The sequence below is a fragment of the Microcebus murinus genome, chromosome 12 (assembly GCF_040939455.1).
Source record: "Microcebus murinus isolate Inina chromosome 12, M.murinus_Inina_mat1.0, whole genome shotgun sequence".
Classification (NCBI taxonomy): Eukaryota; Metazoa; Chordata; class Mammalia; order Primates; family Cheirogaleidae; genus Microcebus; species Microcebus murinus.
In genome coordinates, this window is record NC_134115.1 from 7,619,568 (window position 1) to 7,629,808 (window position 10,241).

The window sequence follows — 10,241 nt, forward strand, 5'->3', positions numbered from 1 at the left end:
AGAAGCAACACAAAAAAAGAAAACTACAGGCCAACCTCTCTGATTAACATAGATCAAAAATCCTCAACAAAATACTTGCAGACTGAATCAAAAAGATAATATACTACAATCACATGGGTTTTATTTCAGAGATTCAAGGATGATTCAATATATGAAAATCAATACATGTGATTTACCACATAAATAGAATTAAAAACAAAAACCTTATAATCATCTCAAGAGATGCAGAAAGAGCATTCAATAAAATCAAACATTTCTTTCTGATAAAAACCCTCAACAAACTAGGCATTGAAAGAATATATCTAAAAAAATTAAAAGCCATGTATGACAAACTCACAGCCAACATCATACTGAATGGGTAAAAGTTGAAAGCATTCCCCCTCCAAATTAGAACAAGACAAGGATGCCCACTTTCATCACTCCAATTCAACATAGTGCTAGAAGTCTTAGCTAAAGCAACCAGAAAAGAGAAATAGATAAAAGGCATACAGACTGGAAAAGAGCAAGTCAAATTATCTCTGTTTGTTAATGATATGAACTTATACCTAGAAAACCCTAGAGATTCCTCCAAAAGACTCTGACATTTGATAAATGACCTCAGTAAAGTTTCAGGATACAAAATTAATGTACAAAAATCAGTAATATTTTTATACACCACTAATGATCAAGCAGACAACCAATCCTATTTATAAGTTGAAAGAATCAATAGTGTGAAAATGATGATACTGCCTCCAAATAATCTATAGATGCAATGCAATTCTTATCAAATTAGTGACATCATTTTCCACAGAATTAGAAAAAAGTCTTAAATTTCATATAAAACCAAAAAAGACCCCAAATAACCAATGCAATCCTAAGCAAAAAAAACAAAGCAGGAAGCCTCACATTACCCAGGTTCAAATTTACTACAAGACCATAGTAAGCAAAACAGCATGATTATGGTATAAAAATAACCATAGATCAAAGGAATGGAATAGAGAATTCAGAAATAAAGCTATACATCTGCACCTGACTGATCTTCAACAAAGTTGACAAAAATATATAGTGGGGAATGTACATCCTATTCAATAAATGGTGCTGGAAAAATTGGGTAGCCATATGCAAAAGAATCTAACTAGACCTGTATATCTCACTATATATAAAAATTAACTCAAGATGTATTAAATACTTAAATATAAAACCTGAAACTATAAAAACTCTAGAAGAAAACCTAAGAAAAACTCTTTCAGACCTTAGCCTAAACAAAGGATTCATGACTAAGACCTCAAAAGTAAATGCAAAAAAATAGAAAAATAAGATTTAATTAAACTAAAATGCTTATGTACAACAAAAGAAATAATCGACAGAATAAACAGATAACCTACAGAATAGGAGAAAATATTTACAAACTATACACCTGACAAAGGACTAAAATCCAGAATCTACAAGAAACTCGAACAACTCATGAGGAACAAAAAACATCAAAAAGTGAGCAAAGGACATGAATGGACATTTTTCAAAAGAAGACAAAATTAGCCAGGAACATATGAAAAGATACTCAACATCACTAATCATCAGATAAATGCAAATTAAAACCACAATGAAATACCATCTTACAGCAGTCAGAATGTGTATTATTAAAAAGTCAAAAAAATGAGAGATGAAAGGAAAGACTTATACACTGTTGGTGGGTATATAAATTAGTACAACCTCTACAGAAAACAGTATGGAGATTTCTTAAAGAGCTAAAAATTGATCTAACATTTGATCCAGCAATCCCATTACTGGATATCTACCCAAAGGAAAACAAGTCATATAAAAAGACATCTTCACTCATATGTTTATCATATCACTGTTCACAATAGCGAAGTAATGGAATTAACCTACGTGTCTATTACACACACACGCACACACACACACACACCCAATGGAATACTACTCAACTACATAAAAGAATAAAATCATGTCTTTTGCAGCAACATGTATAGAGCTGGAGGCCATTATTGTAAGTGAAATAATTAAGAAACAGAAAGTTAAATACCTCATGTTCTCACTTATAAGTAAGATCTAAACAATGAGTACATCTGGACATACATAATGGAGTAATAAGCACTGGAGACACCAAAAAGTGGAAAGGTGGGAGTGGGATGAGGGGTGAAAAATTATCTACTGGGTGCAATATATGCTATTTGTGTGATGGGTGCACTAAAAGCCCATACTTCACCTCTATGCAATATATCCACATAACAAATCTGTACTTGTAACCTCCAAATCTATAAAAATGAGAAAAGAAAAAAAGAACAAGATCCCACTATATGCTATCTATAAGAGACCCACTTTAAACCTAAGGATACACATAGACTAGAAGTAAAAGTAAGCATAGGTGGCTATATTTTTGTCAGACAAAATAGACTTTAAGTAAAAAATGTCAGAAGTGACAAAGAAAAACAATATCTGAAAATAATCTAGTCAATTCGCCAGGGAGATATAACACCTAACATCAGTGCTCTCAAATAGATGAAATAAACATTGACTGAATTTGAGGGAGAAATGGATAGCAATTATAGTAGATTTCAATACTCCATTTTCAATGATGGACAGAGCAACCGAACAGAAGACCAGTAAGGAAACAGAGGACAGAACAACACTATAGATCAAATGGATCAAATAGACATATGCAGAACATTCCACTCAACAACAGCAGAGTACATATTCTTCTTAAGCACATGGAATATTTCCCAAGAAAGACCACAAAACAAGTCTTAATAACTTGAAGAAAATTGAAGTAATATCAAGTATTTTTGCCAACCACAGTGAATAAGACAAGAAATCAATAGCAGAAGAAATAATGGAAAATTCACAAGTACATGGAAATTAATCAGCACACCCATAAACAACTAATGAGTGAAAGAAGAAATCACAAGGAAAATTACAAAATATCTTGAAAAAATGAAAACAAAAACACAACATACCAAACCTTATGGATGCAGCGAAAGCAATACTAACAGAAAAATTAATAGTGGTAAATACCATTAGAAAAGAAGTAAGATCTCAGATCAACAACCTAACTTTATATCTAAAGGAACTAGAAAAACAAGAATAAATTAAACTCAAAGTTAGCAGAAGGAAAGACATAATAAAGATTATGGCAGATTAGAATAAAATAGAGAATAGAAAAATAATAGGAAAAACTTAAAAAACTAAAATTTGATTTTTAAAATATCAACAAAACTGACAAACCCTAAGCTAGACTAACTAAGAGAAAAGAGAAGACTCAAATAACTAAAATCACAAATGAAAGAAGAGACATTATAACTGATGTCACATAAATAAAAAGGATTATGAGAAACTACTATGAAAAATTATATGCCAACATATTGGATAAACTAGAAGAAATGGGTGAACTCCTTGAAACATACAATCTACAAAGGTGGAGTCATGAAGAAATAAAAAACTTGAACAGAACTATAACCGGTAAGGACCACGAATCAGTATTCAAAAACCTCCCAAAAAGAAAGACCAGGACCAAATGGCTTCACTGGAGAATCTACCGAACATTTAAGGAAAAATTAATAATTCTTCCTAACTTCTTCAAAAAAATTGAAGAGACAACACTGCCAAAATTATTTTATAAGGCCAACATTACCTCGATACCAAAGCTAGACAAAGGTACTGTAACAAAGGAAAACTATAGACTAATATACCTGATGAATACAATGTAAAATCCTCAACAAAATACTAGCAAAGTGAATTCAATGGCACATTAAAAGGACTATACACTGTGACAGAGTAGGTTTTATTCCTGGAATCCAAGGGTAGTTCCGCACATGAAAATGAATTAGTGTAATACATCACATTAGTAAAATAAAGGACAAAAACACAAAATTATCCCAATTGATGCAGATAAATATTTGGTAAAATTCAACACCCTTTGGTAATGATTTCTTGAATATGACACCCAAAGTACATGTAAACAAAAGAAAAAAATAGACAAACTTTAAAACTGCTGTACATCAAAGGAAACTTGTGGAATGAGAGAAAATGTTTGCAAATCATATCTATAAGGGGCTAAAATCCCTTATTAGAATATGTAGAGAAGTCCTACAAGTCAACAAAGAAAAGCAACCCATTAAAAAATGGGCCAAGATCTTGAATAGACATTTCTCCAAATATATACAAATGACCAACAAATACGTGAAAAGATGTTCAACACCACTAATCGCTAGAGCATGTAAGTTAAAACTACAATGAGATATTTCATGCTCATTAGGATGATCTTTACCAAAAACCAGCAAGCAACAAATGTTGGTAAGGATGTGGAGAAACTGAAACTCTTGTAGATTGTTGGTGGGAATGTAAAATGGTACAGCTGTTATGGAACATGGCATGAGTTTCCTCAAATAATTAAAAATAGAACTACCATTTGATCCAGCAATTTCACTTCTGGATACATGTCCAAAAGAATAGAAATCAGTGTGTCAAAGAGATACCTGCACACTCATGTTCATTGCAGCATTATTCACAATAGCAAGAGTTGGACGCAACTCAGATATCTAGAGAGATGAATAAAGAAAATGTGAGATATATATATCATATATATATAATGGAATATTATTCAACCTTAAGGAAGAAGAAAATCCTGTCACATGCTACAACGTGAATGAACCTTTAGCATATTGTACTAAGTAACAAAAGCCAATCACAAAAAGACAAACACTGTATGAGTGCATTTATATGAAGCACTTAAACTAGGCAAATTCATAGAAACAGAAGCTAGAATGGTGCTTGCCAGGGGTTGGGGGAGGGGGGATTGGGGAACTGTTGTTCAATTGGTATAGTTTCAGATTTGCAAGATTAAAAAGTTCTGGATATTGGTTACACAGCAATGTGCATAGAGTGAACACCACTGAACTGTGCACTTAAAAGTGGTTAAGGTGGTAAATTTTATATGTGCTTTTAAGAATCACAATTAGAAATAAAAAAAATAAAAATAAGAAATGCTTAGGATGCAAGGGAGGGAAGTATTCCTGAAGCACTGATAGCCATGAAGATACAGTAATTAATTTGCTTGCAATCATCTTGTCCAGATTTCCTGTGTCCTAGTATAACCTCAGTCTCAGGCACACTATATGAAAACCAGAGCACTTAAAGAACAGTGTGAATATAATAAAGATATTCTGCTGAAGAAAATAGTGTAATGCTATCCCCACATGGGAATCTCATTGCCTTTAAAGTGAAGCACATTACCAATATGTAATCTTGTGGGTTTTTTTTCTCTTGACTCCAACAAATTTCCCAGATCGTTCTCATTGATACTTCCTTCAAAATATTTTTGTGACTTCTGTCTTTACTTCTTTTCCTGTCACAGTTCAGATTCATTCCCTATGCACAGGAGAGCTTGCTATTGGTTTCTCTTCTTCTGGGTTCCCACCCTTAATCAGCCCTGCTTGCAGTTGGGGCATTTCATGTCAAAGAAAATTTGAACATGTAACAGGTATTTTTTTCTTTCAATTTTTAAGTGGTTTACTGGAAATTAAAGTTCTTTTTTTTTTTTTAAGTTGGAAAACCGTTTAATGATCACTCACTAAAATCCACAGGAGAACCCTAAAAGCTTACAAGCACAAATTATTCTACTACTGCTGCCATCACCATGTCCTTCCTGGTAGAGTATCACAAGTTAAAAGTTTCTGGTGGTTTCATCTACTTAAAACCAGACATAAAAAAGAACCTGTCTTAGCAACTTTAGGCTTCAATGTGAAACCATCAAAGCCCTCTTGGAAAGGTTTTCTGTCTCTGAAAGAAGCTCTCCTGTCCAGAAGATGCTTAAGGCCTATGTACCTTTCTTTCAGCTAGCCAAGAGATGAATATCTCAAAATGCCCTCAGAGATCCCAAAATTAGTGAAAATAAATATGAAACAGGCTGCATGCCTTCTAGATGTGCAAATATTAGAGTTCTGAGAAAGACATTAAAATGTTTATGGAATCCTTGGAGTATTGAGATACTAAAGCACTAGTGCAGAAAGTCTCATTTAATAGGAAGTCTGGAACCAGCACTTTTGTCAGTAATAGGCCTTTCTAGACTTTGCCTAGAAGAAGATAATTTTTTTGTGCTTTGAGTTGGGGATTTGTCCCTTTGACTTTAACCTTCGGACAGCCTCCCTCATGTGTTTGGGTTGTATTGGTGGCATTTCTCCCCACTTCTCATACACATCCAGTGCTTCTTCTACTACTTCCCCGATGAAAACCTTGGAAGTGCCAGACATAGCAATAACAACATTCTGAGACACAGAGGTGCCAGTGATGGACTGGATCAGCCTTTTAATGGCTGCCTAGGGAAAGCTGACCGGCGATACATTTCATAACTGTTCAGCTGCTCCTCAGAAAAACAAGAAACCAGGATTTTCATTTTCTGAATCTCATCTTCATCCACTTTCTGCTTATTTTCTTTCTTTTCTTTGGTATCTATTTTCAGTTTTTTGGCTGCAGGAGTAAGTAATGATGAGTCTTCTCTTTCAACTGCTGTTAAATCTGAGACATCCTGACTCTTGAGCTCGCCTTCCTCCACTGCAACTTCTTTCAAGGCCCCTTCTCCGTCTCCATCCGTTTCCTGTGGGATCCCGTCCGTATCGGTAGCCCCCGGGTCCTCGGGAACAGTGACCGTTTCATCTGGCTCTCCTGTCTCTCCACCTTTGTCCGTGGGCGACTCTCGGGGATTGTCCATGTCGGACAGGATAGGCTGGGAGAAGGGATTACAGCGATGTCAGATGCGCAAGCTCCGGAAATTAAAGTTCTTAAAGTCTTTTGTGAGCTCTTGAATTTGTTCATCACTCTTAATTTTCTAAATTTTCTTTCATTCTCTAGTGCAGTGTACCCAGTTGAAAGGATATCTGAAAGTATATTATCTCTCCATTGATTTATTTTTGTAACGCACACACTTTGTATTCTCTTCTTCAGGACTTCTGCACCCCCTTCTACCAATTGTAACAATAAAACATATCTCCAGATATTGCTGAATGTCTCCTGAGGGCCAAGTTTCCCTTGGTTGAGTACTACTGGTGTAAATAATGCCCAAATTTCAAGATCTTTTTCGAAGTGGTCTTCATATTCAATCCCTAACCATTGCTTACCTTGTTCTCTCTGCCTTGAGCACTTTTCCTATTTTCTCTACTTGTGTGAACGTCCAGCATACTGAGATGGGCCAGACCACAAAGGCAGATCCAGATTCCAACACTGGTGAATACAATGAGCGCAGTTAAAATAGCCTCTTTAAAAAAATTATCCTTATCACAACATAACTGACCCTCTTAGGCCTTAATTTCAATGTCATCAGATTTGTGAAATTTCTGGAACAGCAGGCCTAGACATGCCTTCCTCCAGCACTGAAAACTCTCCACTCTTGACGTTGCTTTAATGTTCTCATTGTCAGGCAGCAATTCTGTGCTTGCCAAATCCACAGCATTTTCTTTCTTTAATATTCGCCTCAGCCCATCTCCCACCCTCCTCACCTCCACCTAAATTTTAATGTCCTTGGGGTCAGGAGCTGTATCTTACTGCCCTGTTTAATTGCCTATAATTTTTTTCCATAGAGTAGTAATTGAATAAGTACTTTTCAAATTGTAAAAAAGGGGAACATATAATAAAGCACCAATTATTTAGAATGAGTTAAAACACTGTATTGTTTGCCTGTCACACTTAATACCCTCTCTCAATCAGTAACACGAGTGATCACATTGACCTTAGAGACAGAGTTGAGGCTCTCAAATGGGTTAGTGTGGATTAGTGTAGCATGTTTACCCACCCAGTGGTCTGTACTCTGTAGACTCTGGGAAATCTGGTCAAGTAAACCCCAAATAAGCAGATCTATTCCCATGTGCGATCAGGAAGCACTGTCTAGGTTCCTAACATGATTGTTAAGGGCTTTTAATTCAGAGATTATCTTTCAGAGAGTCTAAAATGTGTTTATCAGCAAATATGAATAAAATTAATTGACTTTAAGACCATGTTTTTGTACTGGTAATCTCTTCTTGAGCAGTGGTAAGGGAAGCTTTTGGCATTCAAGAGCTCTTTGCATCCACAATTATAGCAATGCTAGCTTCCTATCAAGGATTTTTTTAAAAAACAAGGAGCTATAAGCAGCTTATAAGGAAAAGTTTAGAAATTCCAAATGGAAGTAAAGATTTTTAATAAAGAAAAACTGACAGGAGAGACAAGATGGCTGACCAGAGGCACCAGCTGCCAGATCATCTCAGAAAGAAGGAAAAGTTTTAGGTGAAAAACAAAGAAAGAAACAAACAAACAATCAGAGTTCGGGTATGATTCCAAGAGAACAGTGCCAGAATCTACCAGAGATTCCACAGGAAGAATTTGCAGAGCAGAACAAGAAGGAGCAAGAAAGATATCAGCAGAGATCAACCCCCAAGAGGCTTGGAGTCCAGTGAAAAGGGTAGGTGGAGTGGCTTGTTCATCCTTCCTTCATATTTCTGGCAGTCAGCAGGCTCCCAAGTGGCTGGAGAGACTTTCTACCCTCATAAGCCCCCAAACTGCTGCTATCAGTGAACTGGGAGCTTCTTGAGAAAAAAGCACCATGCTGCCAGCCTTCACATCACCACAGACCTGAGCTGAGATGGCAGGCACCGTATTGCTTCTCCACTCACCAAGCATCTTTGTCCTCCCCATGTGGTGTCAGCCCCTCAGTTTTCATCTTGCTCATTCCCACATAAACATTTTCCAACTGTGGCCCAGATTGTGGGAGCCATAGGAGGCTGGTGGGTGCCAAGGAATCTGTGTGACCCTGGAGCCTAAACATTCCGGGTGGGCTACCTTCCAGGGAGAGAGGGACAGAGATGACCAGAGTGCTAACTTTCCTCCATTCAGACCCTTTTCTTCCTGATTCCCTCCCTTGCCTGTGGCTGCCATGAGAGATGCTCGAGCCATAGCTCTTAGGAGCTGCTGCTTCCCCTCTGTTGGAGTTTCCACAGAGAGTGGGGTTCATACCTTTCCTCTTAAAGACCTGCAGAGGACCAAGGGGTGCTCAGACTGTGAGATCCCTGCTCACCAGCCCTCACTGGTGCTGCTTGCCTGGCTGCTCCATTATAACAAGGCACACTCCAAAGCAGAGGGACATCAAACCTGCTTCAACACTCCATAAGCAAAATCAGGACCAGCATGCTTCTCTTTAGCACAGCTAAAGATTGATCTTCAGGACCCAGAGACAGGTCTGCAGGCCAGATACCATTCCTCCAAGACTTGATCATGTTGCTTAGGGCACAGAGGGGAGATTTGTGAACTAATCTTGAGAGGCAAGGGAGCCCATGAGTGCCGAACTGAAAAGAAAGTGCATTGTGGGTCCCAGCAGCTGCACACTCACATAGCACCCCTCCCCTCACAGGAAGGCTGTACTCTTAGACTAGGGCAGGATCCTGAACAAGAAATCTCCAGCCCACAGCACCATCATGGGGGAGCTCAGCTAGTTTGAGATCCTGCCTACTGGCACATTGCTGGAGGGAGACTGTGGTGAAGGGGAGTGGGGAGAAGAGTGAAACCTAATCACAACAGCCATATTTTGGATCTCAGACAGCCCTGCTCCTATGAGCAGTCTTTCTGATGGGGTGGGGCCACTTCAACCCCTCCATGGCAGATTTCCTCAGAAGCCTGGAAGTGGACCATTTATCCCCACTGATACAGCTACCATGGAGCCTAATGGTAGGCCTACCCAACCCAGTCCCACCCAGCCTCACCCCCTCATGTGCTTCTGCTGTGGCAGAAAATAAGGACCCACTTGGAAGTTCCAGGGCCCCACCCATTACCTGGGAAACTTGAGTGCTTCTCTTGTGCTAGAGCGCATCACAGATACTAAAAACAACACTGTAGCTTTTTTCTTCTGGCAAGTATCATCTATTGACAGGGAGATCAATTTGCACAGCTCTTTACAGCATTTATTGACTCAATCATACAGGGTGTGGTTAATTCTTATCCACAAGCACCACCTACTATCTTAGAAATTAAACTGGCTGTTCCAGTACAATCCACAGGGCTGGTGAAAGAGAAAGAATCTCAAATACCTCCATCCTCCCTCATCAAAAGGAGACAGGAAATCTTCCCCCACACATAGCTTATCACTGCTACAGCCTACAAACAACTATAAATTGAGAAAACCACTATACTAAAGATATCTATAACCAAGGAATCCATCCATAACCTAGACCCCCATCAAATCATCAACAAGCAAATCCAAAGGTTCTTATCCAATATATGCTGTAGAC

General features: G+C 37.8%; 1 pseudogene; it reads right to left on the reverse strand.

Moving 5' to 3' along the window:
• Positions 1–5,518: 5,518 nt before the first annotated feature.
• On the reverse strand, positions 5,519–6,751 carry LOC105881328 (transcription initiation factor TFIID subunit 11 pseudogene; annotated as a pseudogene).
• Between the last annotated feature and the right edge of the window lie 3,490 nt (positions 6,752–10,241).